Genomic DNA, 14,030 nt, shown 5'->3' with positions numbered 1-14,030 from the left:
CTCACAAAGGTGTGGGTTAATAGTCTTTAATTTAGCTTAACGGGGCACGTTTAATTTTGATGGACACTGAGAATGGATGCCAGATAGGTGAATCAAGGAGAGGGGAACAAAAGTCCTAGATTTTAGCTTGGAAAAAGGTCCAAGATAACACTGCAGTGCCATATCTGAACTTGGACTACCTTCAAAGGCATTTCCTAGTATAGGCCTAATTGCAAATTTCTCAGACTCTTAACACTTAACACTTAAAATAGGTATTTGTTTACAGATCACTGGAAGGATGGTGCCAAGCAGTCAATAATATGCAAATACATTTCTGTGAAATAATATTAAATGTTAAATAAGACATGGCACATAGTACCATGTGGTACTTTCTAATTAAAAAAGAAAAATATAAAAAACCCCATGAAAAATCATGGGTTAACAGTATATACTGAAAACATTCCTTTTAATGCAGAACTCTTTTTTTAACTAATTCCTGCACCACTACAGGAATGCAATAAGGCATCTGAAGCCATAAAAACATTTATGATCTCCCATAAAACTTAAAAATGGACAAACTGATTTGTCTCAAAATATACAAAAATAATTGGACTGAGAATATACATGCCAGGTTTCCACTTGGAAAAAAAATAAAAGTAGGGATTCCTACTGTTATAAAATAATGAAAATGAAGGTTCATAATGGAAATGCTGATCAACTATTTACTTCACCCATGCTAGCTAGACACATAAATGCTCTCAGACAGTGTGTAAAAAAAAGAAGCTTTCTTTGATAAACTCTGCTTCCGTAACCAAAAATGAATGACCACCTTCCCCAGCTTTTCGGATCAGTACAGATATAAGCATAGAAATCCCTATCTTGCAAATTTCCTGACTTCCCAGAATAGTTTTGAAGTAGGAATTATTGTAAGTCATTAGTGAAGATGTATTATAAGAAGTGCTAATGAAGCAGGAATTACACTCTTTACTTTTTTATTATTATTATTTGTTACGAGACCATCCTTTGAAGATGTTGCCAAGGCCAAAATATAACTGCAAAGTTAATTTCCTCTTTTCGGGGCAAATTGAAGGCATTTCAGATTATCTATCCAATACAAGCTGGGGAAATAGCAACCTAACCAAATCAAGCATGGTTTACATTACAGTTTAGCAAAAAGTACTATCCGACACTTCCAGAAATTAGTCAGATATTTGGGTACAGTAATTTCTGTACAGCAGTAGGCCAGGGCCAAATATGAAATGAAACTCATTGTTAATGTAAAATACCTTTAGCCTATGATGCTCTTAAGACTTTTTCATTAGGTCCTTTCAACAGGGAATCAAACAGCATGTGATTCACGTTTTTGCCTTTTCTGGGAGTGGTTCCCAGTATAGTAATCTTTGCCAACGGGACCAAATCAGAGTCTTTAGAAGCATGTTCCAGATTTAGTACCATGACTCAAGCTACCATCTGGTTTTAAAGGGGAAAACCCTTCTCTGTGGAACTATTAACCTGACTTGTCTCCAGTCTAGACTAATAATTATTTTAAGGACTGAGTCCATTATCCACATAGAATGGGTGGAGGCTCTGATAAACCAGTAATAATAGGTGACAGACTAGTCACCAAGGATTGTTCTTACCTACTTGCTTTCTTATAAAAGGGAACTTTAGGCTCATTCAAGAATTCTGCTTCCATTAGGACTGAAAAACCATGTGCTTAGTTCCATCAAAAGCAAAGGACTGCATTTAGTGTAGTGCCCATGAAACAGGAAATTGAATGTTTTTCAACAAAGCTTGACCTGCTCCTGTAGATTTTTGTCAACACTGCTTTTATTCAAAATGGGAAGCAGAGTTCCACTAATTGTACCATTCCAATTCTTCTCATTGCAGCCTTTTATATATTCTAATGGACGCATTCATTTAATACATGGTTTGAAAAAAGTGCAAAAGCAAAACAAGTGTTGAGGACTGGAAAGAAACTGGTAACTTTCAGTAGAAAAAAAATAATGCACAGTTCACATCCACAGGGTGACAATTCTGAAATGCGAGTTTCCTAGGCCCCCTTTCAGCAGCAGGCCTTGCACAGGAGGAGCTTTCACTAAGAACAGCACGCAAAGAACTTCTGGCAGGAATCAGTCGCACCAACCTCTCCCCTGACCTATGGGAGTGGGGGATGTGCTCTCGGGTGCCATCTCCTGGCACTGGGACCATCCACCGGCTTTTCCAGCAGCCCCATTTTGTGCAAAGCGCTCGTGTCCGAGCACACAGGTACATACGTGCGTGTTTAGTCTATTCCCATTTCAGTCACTCTAGAGTAGCACAATCCAAGAGTGTCTTTCAGGCTGGTTTTAGAAGAGCATGCTAATGTACTATTTATACAATCATGTTGGCGTTCATCTTTAATGCACGTAGTTAAGGCTATTGTCCAATATCCACAAGCATGAGTTCAAATCCTTTTGCCAACCTCCCTCAGTCTATTCAGAGCTCTTAAAATGTTTTTTCCAATTCAAAAGTGTTAACCAAAGTATCTAGTTAGGGAGAAAAAAACTCTTTATCCCATCTTGAAACAGGCAAGAAGAAAACAGATTTTCAAGTATACTCTACAGTCAAAGAAAAATAAACTGTATATAGTACTATTACAAAATATTTGAATTATTTTCTTGCACTATCCTTTCAAATATCTCAAATAATTGCAAGGAGATTGAGAAGCATTGTTATCACCCTTTTTCAGAGAGGGAAACTAAGAGAGGAAACTAAAATGTGGCTATTTTATTTCTTACAAGTAAGAAAATTACTTGTTACTGAAAAGGGAAAAAAATATTTCAGGAATATGCACTTCTACATGCTGTTTTTCAAATCACCATTTAAAATGGCATATTTGAACTGATTGCTTTCATATTAATTCAGGACATTGACATTTTTAAGTAGTTGCACGCAAATGTCTAATGAAAGATAAATTTATGACCTCTTTGGAAAATAGTGCTGATATCTAACTTAGCAGAACTATGTCAGAAGTAAGAGCAGTTACCTTCATATATAGTATAAATTCCTATCATAAATTAACACTACAAAATGAAACACAATCAATTTCATACACAGCCATATGCAAGGGTCCCAGAACAATGACCACTGAACCACTATCAGTCTTCAACTATCAGCTTAGCTTCGGGTTTGGCTTTCTTTCAATAACACAAATATATTTAACATTAAAATACCTAAAAAGCCAGAGGCATCATCAACATCATCATCATCAAAGTATTATTAGAAACAGCAATTTGCACGGTATGTTTCGCTCCTATGCAGCAACTAAGTTCTAAAAGATGACTATGCTTTTAACACTATTCAGTTTTATAATGACTTTGTAACAAAAAGTCTTGACAATTCAAAGTGATGTTTTTCTTTCTCTTCTGTTCTCCAAGGTAACCGCTCTAACAAGAAGCGACAATCCTAAAAGACTGATCCCATTTAGTGGGCAGAGATGCTCAACATAGATACGAAGGAGATAGAAGAAAAACTCCAAGATGCAGTTAAAGAAAGCAAAGATAACTCTGAAGCTCTTGAAGATACTCTAATGTGAGTAGTAACATAAGAAACGGACATCACTGAAACAAACAAAAAAAATAATCAGTAAAGATTTAGCCACAGGGCTTTGTCTTCCTGAAGATGAAAAGCAGTGTGCTACAGTCCCCACAGAAGGGTAGTAATTGGTGTGTTGGGAACATCCAATACCCATCCACTCTATAGCCCAGAGCACTGAGTGTATGTTACACAACCTCACCCTTCCCAACAGCATTAGCTTGAACTCTTTCCAGAGTACTGCCTCTGTCACTTTTAGCATGCACTCAGACTTGAGAAAGTGACACTTGCACAGTGACATAGCACAGCGTTTTCTATGTAGCCCCCAGTGACCTAGGAACAAACCTTCCCACAGCTCACTATATGCTGATAGGAAAGATAAGATCACTGAGAATGCAGAACAACTGTTTGCACTGTGACAAAGCTAAACTAGATGGTGCCATTCAAATAGGTTACATCTGACTGAGGGTAGAGTTAGGGCTGTAGTCCCATCGTCAGGCAGGCTGGAAACATGGCCAGAGCATTGTATGGCCTTCTTTTGTCAAGCTCACCACACACCTCTCCGTTAATAAATAACAATGCCTGTTACAATTTGGCCTTAACAGGCTTTGACAGTTTGAATTTGAAACGAAATTGTACTCATTTTAAATAGCATCTTGCTGCAATACAAACATAAATATTTAATTATTAATGTATTTTTCAAGACTATATGGATCTCCTCTTGAAATTGCTGAAGTCTGGGGATTTTTTTAAATTTTCTTTTCAATAAAAAACTTTGTTCATTTATTTCCTGTCAGGTAAACTTGACTGTTCAAGAAAAAACATTATACTTGCCCTCCCAATACTAACATTCCATTACTGATTCTGCCACCACAGAAAATGAGCAAAGAAAGCTACTGGCCTGTGATTTGGAAAGTCCCTTGCCTGCCATAAGCTGTGCAGCTGTAAATGCAGCTCACCTGCAGGCTCTGTTCCTCATTTGTGAAGCAGAGATAATAGTTACTCCTTGCTCGTTTCACAATGGTGTTGAGAAGTAAAACACAATAGACCTTTAGGAACACTGTGGTCATAAGAAGTAAAGTAGCAAAGGTGAAAAGCCAGGACGTATTTATTTTCATGGAGGAGCACTACTCTCAGAGCAGTAAGGCAAACACATCCTTGTGTAACAAGAGATAGGGTTGGTTCCAAGTGAGATGCATTCAGCCTGTTGCTTTTAACATAGTATTGTTTCTGTTGCTAGCTTTTCAGGACACTGTGATCAAATAATTATTGTTTCCTTGGCTGCCAATTGTTTTTCTTTTATTAGTAATACTGACCTTTGTTTATTCTTCTTCCTCCCACGGGAAATTTCAACATGCCTTCAGAAGGGATGTTGTATGACTCTCATTAATAATGGGATCCCTCCCTTTCTTCCCAGGAAAGGCTTCTCTTTCCATTTTCCATTTTTTTCCCCTCTATATTTGTAGAGAGGGACACCAAGTCAAAGCTCCGCTGCGTTCACATTCATGTGATCTGAACAAGATGAACAGATCATCAGTTCTCACACATTTGCCTAGGAGACGTACAGCTGAAGAGAGTTCATCTCAAACACCATTGCATTTAAACTGTTTGACATTCATTCTGGCAATACTAGCAACAGACCCCATAGAAAAGTAGTGTATACATATATATATAGTACATATACATTTTTGAGGGGTTTTTCTTCCCTTAATGCAGTGAGTGTTTTCTTGGATTTTGCATCCTTCATTTCTTGGCTCTTTTCCTCTTAATTTCCTATTTGTTTTCCCACCACGCTCTTTCCTTTCTCACCAATGCATGCATTTTACTATCTGTACCAAATACTGCTCACTCACAGCCTATTTCTTGGTGTGGCTTTCTATGCTTTAGTTACTCCTCCACCCCCCCACAGATACCTGATCGTCTTCTTTCACATACATAGTTTATTTTGCCTTCTTGTCGTGAACTACTAGCCTTTGTCCTAGAAAATCCTTTTCTTTCACTAGGTCATCATGTACTTCTGTCATTCTCATTTGTAGCCCCCAGCTCCACTACTGGCAGCTCCTGCTGACGACAGATGTCTCACAATCAGCTGCAAGCCTGCTCTTGGCTTCAAGCCTGAGGGAAGCTCCAGACTTTTTTTCACACTTGCTCTTTACAGTAGCACTTTTATACAGATGCAGCAAAGTCACCTTTTCTTGAAGTACAACTTCTTAGAGAATTTCAGGTCTCTCTGCACCACCAAGACTGAATACCTGTAGAAACAGCCTGAGAAAAATTGCAGACAATGCTATCCAGCAGGGTGAGTAAGTATGGATGGCATTTTGCCCTGGAAGTCCTGTTTTGAGCAGTCAGAGCATGTCAGTGCATTATTCCATTACCTAATATACACAGCAGGAGCTCCAGAACTGTGTGCAGATGAACTTGCATCATACCAGTCTAAGCTATCCTCCCCCACCATCTAGTGCAATACTTTCATCTCTTCCCACGTCTCCTGTGCCATTCAACCTCAGTATTATCTTCTCCTATTCATTTCTTCCATTTACCTTTGGCCAGCCATAAAGAATACATAATTGTCCAACATGGAGCTAAATGAAAAGAGTCTAAGGTGTGCTAAGTCATCAAGCAACCAGCAGGAAAGTCTACAAATTCAGATTGCCTGGATATTCCAATGCTATACACATTTAGATTGGCCTGGTGCCTACCTATCAGATGCTGGCAGCCAAACACCACAGCCTTGTAACCTGAAAAAAATGTCTTAAGGGGCTATGTCTGTACAGATCCAATATACAAACTAATTGTACCAACTTCTGGCCTGCGCTTTCTGCTGTATCTATGTGCTCCTGAGCAAATAAACCAACACCGAAGGACTTGCTAACTCAGCTCTACGTGATGCTACTGCATTGGCAAGTGGCACTTAGCAATAGAAGGCCTGTGAACTAAGAGAGCGGCTGCTGAGAACCAGATGTCCACGCAACCTGCGTTTGGCAAGAGCTTTACTTTCCACTAGCTCTGGCCTAGTCCTGCAGACTGAAGCCCTAATAGCAGACAGAGTTCTAGAACACATCATCCAATTTCACAGAAACACAGAATGGTTCAGGCTGAAAGGGATCTCCAGAGGTCATCTTCTCCAATCTGCCCTGCTCAAGCAGGGCCAACTAGAGCTGGTTGCCAAGACTATCTCCAAGTATGAAGACTCTAAAACCACTCTGGACAACCTGTGCCAGTGCTGGGTCACCCTCACAGTAAAAAAAAACTGTTTATGTTCAAACAGAACCTACTATATTTCAGTTTTTATTTCAGACTTAGTCTTACCCAAAATTAATCCAGGTTACACATTTTGAGACCACTCCAAATGCAATCAAATGGATGTTTGAGAGATTTGCTTCAGCAGCAAAAACATAAGACTTTATTCCTAGCCAAAATGTTATTGTAGATTTATTCAGTTTCATCTATACAACTATGTTCTGCCACTCTTATTCACAATCAGCAGTGCCTGACTTTAACACCGTATTTCTTCAAGTATCTTAATACAGTATGGGCAGTTTTTTTCTTTTTCCCTTAGCTGCTTCCAAAAACAGGACACAATGCAAAATACAGAGAACTCTCCAAGCACAAATATACCACCACACTATGCATTTGTGATGATTTAAACAATTGAAGTATATGTTTCATCCATTCAAAAGTTGGTGATACTACAAATAAGAGATAAAGAAGAAAGATTGATTTATTCCCTTCCATTTGTTTCCCACATTACAGAGATTATATCCTAAGAATTTGAAAAGCCACAATTAGGATCTGTGACAGAAACCTGAAAACAGCTTTACCAAGATTCATCAAGACAGCCCTGTTCTAGTACTGCTGAAGTCACGGTTATGGTTACAGCTCTGTGGCAGATCATCAGCTGGGACAAGTCACCCAGATCACTCACCCAGATCACTCATGAAAATACAATTCAGTTTGACCTGCAGAATTGCTACCATTGCAGTTTAAAAATTATCAAACCATCTGCAGACAAGTACTACTGATATCATGGCTGGGCTTCGCGAACGAAGATTTAGGAAGGTTCTATCCACATTTGTTGCAAGCACGCTGGTGGCTAATGAGGCCAATACGAGATAGACGTGTCCGATTGCAAAAGGCACAGCAGAAAGACTCCTTAGGTTGTATATTCTGCAAGACACGATTCTTTCTGCATTGTCTTTTCTCCTCGACTACTGATATAATTTAGAAATAAAAGACATAAAGAACAATAATAGACGCACACAATACATGCCAAACATTTTTAGTCTTCCAAAAAAAGTGAAGAGATGCTAATGAACACTAATGAAAACTCCCAGAATGATGGACTTCAAAATGTCTGTTTTCTCTCTAGTATTTCATTTCTCTTCAGATCAGTAAGAAAGACCTCTACAAGTACAGGCTCTGAGCTTTTGCCATTTTAGTGAGATTTTCTAAAAAACTTAAAAAAGTTTAAAAGCTTCTGTTAAAATGAAACTGTACAATAAAATTGCATCACGCCCAAAAACTTTGTTCCTTCAACCTTTAACCTAACAAGTCAAGGAAATTAATTAATTAATCAGCTTGCAAAATGAAGTGCTACTTTTGTGAATACATGAGGCAGAATTTGGCATTCAGAAGACTTCCTGCTAAACTAGCTTGCTTTAGGTAGACAGAATATTTGTCTTACACTTTTTAACAAAACATAACTGCTATTTTCTGCCCATTAATATGTACAAGTTTTAATTTTAAAGTTCATCAATTTGCATGGTGGTAAGAAAAAAAGAAAAAGGTTTCATCTGACCTTTTTTTTAATAAAATTTTAACAAAATAGCTGTTAACATTCAAAAATGCTTCAGGGTCAATTCCCATAAATTGTGGTAGCATTAATTTAATTTTTAAGTGTAAGTAGGATGGTTTTCCCATACCTGTAACCTTGTTTTTATCATAAACAAGTTGCTTCTTGACTACTTTAAAATAAAAGTAATCACTCCCAGTCATTTTCATACTGAAAAAGTGGTACTGCTAGAGATGTCAGTGTGTCTAAAGAAATAGGAGGGAAAAACAGGAAAAATTCTGGTTACAAATAAAATATGCAAAATGTTCTGGATATAAAATGTCCAGAACAGTATTTAAATCAAATACTTTTCTTTTTTTCAAAATTAAGCAAGACTTAGGAATTCATAAAATACACATGCTAACGAGGAGTCACCAAGCCAAGAGGAAATTCTGTACAGGGAGGTGTGGCTGTCGCCCTGTTAAAGCCAAGATGTCTGAGTCAGCACCACAAAGGTGGCATCTTCATCTATTCAGGAGCCAAAAATTGGGAGTCCTCTCCTGAGGCAGTGCCTAAAGTAGCCTTTGAAGAACAGAACACTACTCACTCCTTTTGAAATGCAGCTGCTGTGGGAGGGGGTATGTTATGCAACACCCAAGCAGTTATAGCACCTGCCAAGTTTTGTGCTCTAGCTTTCAAGATTAGCCCTGTCTCTTTTCTCATGATTATGTAACAAAATTCAAAACTACTCTTTTGAATAGACTGAAATCCAGAGCAACTTGCTCCCGCATCCAGAGTACCACAGACGTTAGGTTACAACCATGTTGTCTCCTGCCTCTGAACATTTATTTTCTCTTGGTCAAATCTGTGAGGACGCAGAGGGGGACTTTGCCCTTAGCTCCCTTCTCACCATACTCCAGCCTAGACACTGGTCTGGTGATTAACATATGGTCATGGGAAGGAAGAGACATTGATATGAATGAGGACACACCTGAATCCCATTTTCCTGCTTGTCCAACTAGTCTAACCACTATGCTAACCACTGAATCATGAGCAACCTGGTTTTGAATAACAGTGTTCATTGCTACTCTGTTTTCTTTTGTTCATGATTTTGGTTTTGTTTTTCTTAAGGAACTATCCACGTATCCACATTGGATCAGTCCCTCATGAAGCTTAGATGACACATCAACCCATTTCAGATTGGCTTAAGTCCCTAGTTACACATACCAACACCACAACTGCTACGAAGTCCTTCAGATAAATGAGAATATGCTTACAGAATTAAAGTAGCTCAATGACTGTGCAGCTGCTGAGGAGGGTTGGTTGGTGTCAGTCTTAGACGAAAAAAGTCGTAGGTCCATACATACTTATGTGTGATCTTAAATCTGCATATTTCATATAGTATCAATGATTCTGAAAAAAAATACTGTGAGAAAAAGGCACAATGATTCATTATGCATCATTATGGTTTGCAGATCAGTGTCTCAAGCTGTGGTAAAAACTTTTATTCACCACTTCTAATAGCATTCAAGAGCTTTCATTCAGGACCTAAATAGATTAGGCAAGGTGAACAAGGCAAGAGAATGAACATTCCTTTCTTTCTTCTATGTAGAAAGAAGAAAGTAGTCCAAACACTAAAAAAGTGGTTATTGGGCTTACATAAAACAAAAATCATAAAATGTCCTCTGACATTGATAACTAATGTAATATTTAAATTACCACATTGATCATGATTTGGACATTTTACTTATTTTCTAAAAATAAGTCCATGTGGGAAAGAAAATAGATATTGTTTTAAATTAATTTGATTATCATATATCCAAACACTAGTCCTGATAACTCATGCTATGTCTTTTTGCATATCCAAATTACAAAACACTTCCAACAGCAGTGTGTGCAGTACTGCTCGTTTACAAGTACATGATTATCAACTGAACATACAGAGAAGAGGAAGAGAGTTATTTTAGCTAATAACTATAGTTATATAAACAATCTGCTCAGCCTTTCTGTATAGGTACAATGTGAAAAGCCTTTTCATTTATTTAATTTGTCGTTTTACAGGGTTTCCTCTCCACTCTTGCAATTAAACTTTTTTCCCCCTTTTTCAACAGTCCTTTGCAGCAGCAGTCTTAATGATTTATTCTCTCCAGTCTTAGAAAAGATATTTCTCTTCCTGTCAGGTGTTCCAGGCTCCTGCCATGTCTTCCTCACAACTGTTCTGCCACTCTCCTGGATAGTTCATCTCCCTACCTCTGCAGTTTAGCAGCTCAGAACTCCATGGCACTGTTCAAAGAGAAACAAAGCACCTGACCAAAAATGCATAATAAGCAACTTTGGCATTATGTATAAAAAATAATGAAGTTAAAAAGTGATTGATACAAATTCTACATCTGTACAGCTTCTGTGATCTACAGATTCTGTGACATGAATTGTAGCACTGACTCATACTTAAAATTAAAAAAAATAAAACTACCTGTATTCATAGTTTCTGACTTTTAATAAACTCTGGCTGAAATATCTGCTTTGAAAGAACCAATACACATTCAAACCACTTTTTTCCCTTACAACAACCTAGCTCTTCTGTGCTACTTCTGCCCTCTTACCACTGTGACACAGGCTACCCCAGATGACAGCAAATTATATACCAAACACCTTATCCTATTATGCTCTTACTTTCTTCCCCTGCTTACCCTCCAGAGTTCTTTCATTTTAGACCCATTACAAAGATCTCATATCCAGCTGTGCCACACTAGCACAACCCAAAATAATCCACCTTTAATCTCCCAAGATTCCTCTTGACCCAGCTAATGACAGAAGCAGTGGTGTAAGAAAGAGCTGGTATGATCTGGAGATTGTAAGAACACAGTATCTCCATGGTGCTACCCCTAAATGCCTATGGGTTGAGAGATTTCATATGATGACAGTAGCCAAGGTAAAGAAGGGTGAGGTGCTATAATTATGGCACAATCTGGCTGTCAAATAAGGTATTTTCCAACTCTAAGGCAACAGTTTTAAGAAGCAAATTATGCATTTTAATATACTGAGATATATTAAAATGGAAAAAAAATGCAAAAACACAAGAGTGGATGGAAATCCTGTATAGCTAGCAAACTGTGAAAAAACCCACACACATGGCATTAAAAACTCAAAAATTCTAGCATTATTTAATCCAGAAAAAAATTGCATGAGTTTAAATATTTAAAACTTTGAAGTGAAACTAATAAAGGAAATTACCGTCTTCTTTTTTAATTAACTGAAAACAAGAAATGAAATTATGTAATTATCAAGGCTTTTAAATTTAGTATTTACTGAAAACTTCCTTTTAGTACTGTAATTCCATATCAATTGTAATCACACTTGGGGAAAAAAACCTCTAAATATTAATATTTTACTACTAATAAGTTGGGAAATATAAGATTATAGAATTAAAAAAATACCCCAATCAAATAACTACCAAGCTTCAAAGTAAAAAAGAAATCATAGACAGAAATGCTTTTCTACTAACTTTTCAGCTCTCAGGAATGTATTTTTTAAGGGGAAAAGGAGCTTTTTCCAGAAGAACCAGAATTTAGTCCTCATAAATAACAAAGTGAGCAGACTAATGACCTTAACTTAGTACAAGTATTAAAAATCTTGTGCTCTTATTACTTCGGGAGCTTAAAAAAAATGAGATGGAGCAATACAATAAGGAATTGAGCAGACTAATGACCTTAACTTAGTACAAGTATTAAAAATCTTGTGCTCTTATTACTTCGGGAGCTTAAAAAAAATGAGATGGAGCAATACAATAAGGAATTGGAGAAAATGATTTCATTATACTATATTATATAATTCCTTAATTCCACGCAATCCACCATAATGAATTGTTCTCATAAAATATTGCATATTGAATTTTATAGCACTGATGAGTCAATATAGATGAATAGGAATAAAATTCTGCAGATGAAATTGGTATATCTTCAGGCAACCAAGTTGCTAAATACAGGTTCTGTTATAGTGATTTACCAAGGAGAAAACTCAGTTTATGGTAAATATTTTAAAAACTCATTTATACTTATGACTGCAAAATAAGTAGTTCTGCCCCTTCCCTCTGCTATATTCCAGGTCAGGTTTGGTACATCCAATATATAATGTAGTAATAAAAAAATTATGATACATTTTTTAATCAGAACCTGTTGTACCATATGAATTTATAAGCTTCAGTACACAATTGTAGCCAAGTTGCTACAGGAATCATGCCAGTTAGAAACTCACCTACCTGGTCAGGGTCTAAAAGGTCTGATTATCAACTTCCTTAGTTACCTGTTGCATGAGCTTCCCAAGGCTGGGGACAAACAAGTGTGGCCAGGGTCTGTGACTCTGGAATTCCTGCCATGCTGGTTTGACCCTATCCACTACGCTGCTGTTACTTGCAAAGTGATCTATCAGAAAGATGTTTCCATTTTATTTATTTTTGGTATTCATTAGATTAAGTCTGAATTTCAAAATAAGAAAGTCTTCCTTCAAGAAAAATAAGGCAAGTCAATCAAATTAATTAGAAGAAGACCTTTAAGTGAAATTAGATTTTGTCCAGTGACTTAAGGAATGTTTTGCAAACCATACATAAACTTAGTAAAAATATTTACCTATTAAAAAAAAAAAAGGCACCAGTTGTGAAAGATATCAAGGAGCTAAAATTTCTGCTCAAAGTAAAAAGTGAGATTAACTATCTATAGATTGCACCAGTTTACTGAAATCAAGAATAACACCAGTTCTAAACATTGTTAGAGCAGAAAATTCTAAAAATTACATGGCAGAACTATGATAAAAACATCCTACAGAGATGCCTACAGAACCACTATTTCATACTCTCTGCATGACCTGAAGCGCTTCCTTTGCCTACAGACTTGTTAACAACAATGGACAATAACGTCTGCATGTAAATACACGATAAATACAGCCAAAACAGACATTCAGTGTGCCACACTGGACATTAGCTACATGGAAACAGACCCCCAGGACCCTGAACTTCTCATCAGCTGGACCAGCACAGCTGGATTGATGCTGAAACCAGGATTGACAACACCTCAGGGATGAACCCTGGAACCAGGACTGGTTTTCTGTTTTCCCTTTCTTTTCCTTTTTCTTTCTTTCTTTCTTTAATTCATGTCTTTCTCTTTAATTCCTCTCTTTTCTTTCACCCCTTATCCAAAACGCACTGCCTTGTACTTATGTAGCAGGTATAGGAACTAACACAACAACTTCCACACCAAGTGTGTAATTTACTAATAAAACTTCCTGTTTGTTTGCGGGCCCTCTGAGTTTTGTTGTTGCTTTCGACCAAATAAGCATTTACGAATCTTAGGCGCTTCCTTCTCTTTAAGGGATGGGTCGCTAAGGGATGGGGGGGGGGGGGGGTGTGCTAACTGTTTTTTCATAACTTCCTAATAGAGTCCTTGTGTCCCCTATGTCAAAGCAAAAAAATCCACCAGACCAAAAAAAAAAAATAAAAATCAGCTAAAGAAAAAGGTGTCAGTGCCCCGCTCGGCGTTCGGCCGCGCTGCCCGCGCGTTGCCCGCACACCCACACCGAGGGCCCCGCGGACCAAGGCACCGGCCGGCCGGGGCGCCCCGTCCGAGCGGCGCTTCCCATTGGCTGCCGAACATTGTCGAGTGCTCTCGGGCTTCTCCGCCGCATCGCCGGAGGCGGCGGAAGAGGGGGA

At 37.8% G+C, this 14,030-nt stretch overlaps 1 long non-coding RNA gene across 1 annotated transcript; it reads right to left on the bottom strand.

Moving 5' to 3' along the window:
- Positions 1-7,911: 7,911 nt before the first annotated feature.
- LOC120323899 lies at positions 7,912-13,706 on the bottom strand. Its single transcript, XR_005564814.1, has 2 exons — positions 12,588-13,706; positions 7,912-10,612 (listed from the first exon to the last, which is right to left on the bottom strand). It is a non-coding gene; the product is annotated as an uncharacterized LOC120323899 (long non-coding RNA).
- Between the last annotated feature and the right edge of the window lie 324 nt (positions 13,707-14,030).

The sequence above is a fragment of the Pipra filicauda genome, unplaced genomic scaffold (assembly GCF_003945595.2).
Source record: "Pipra filicauda isolate LSUMZ 115617 unplaced genomic scaffold, ASM394559v2 scaffold369_size710782_pilon, whole genome shotgun sequence".
NCBI lineage: Eukaryota > Metazoa > Chordata > Aves > Passeriformes > Pipridae > Pipra > Pipra filicauda.
Note: the sequence above shows the minus strand (reverse complement) of the source record. Positions and strands in the feature narration are given on the sequence as shown.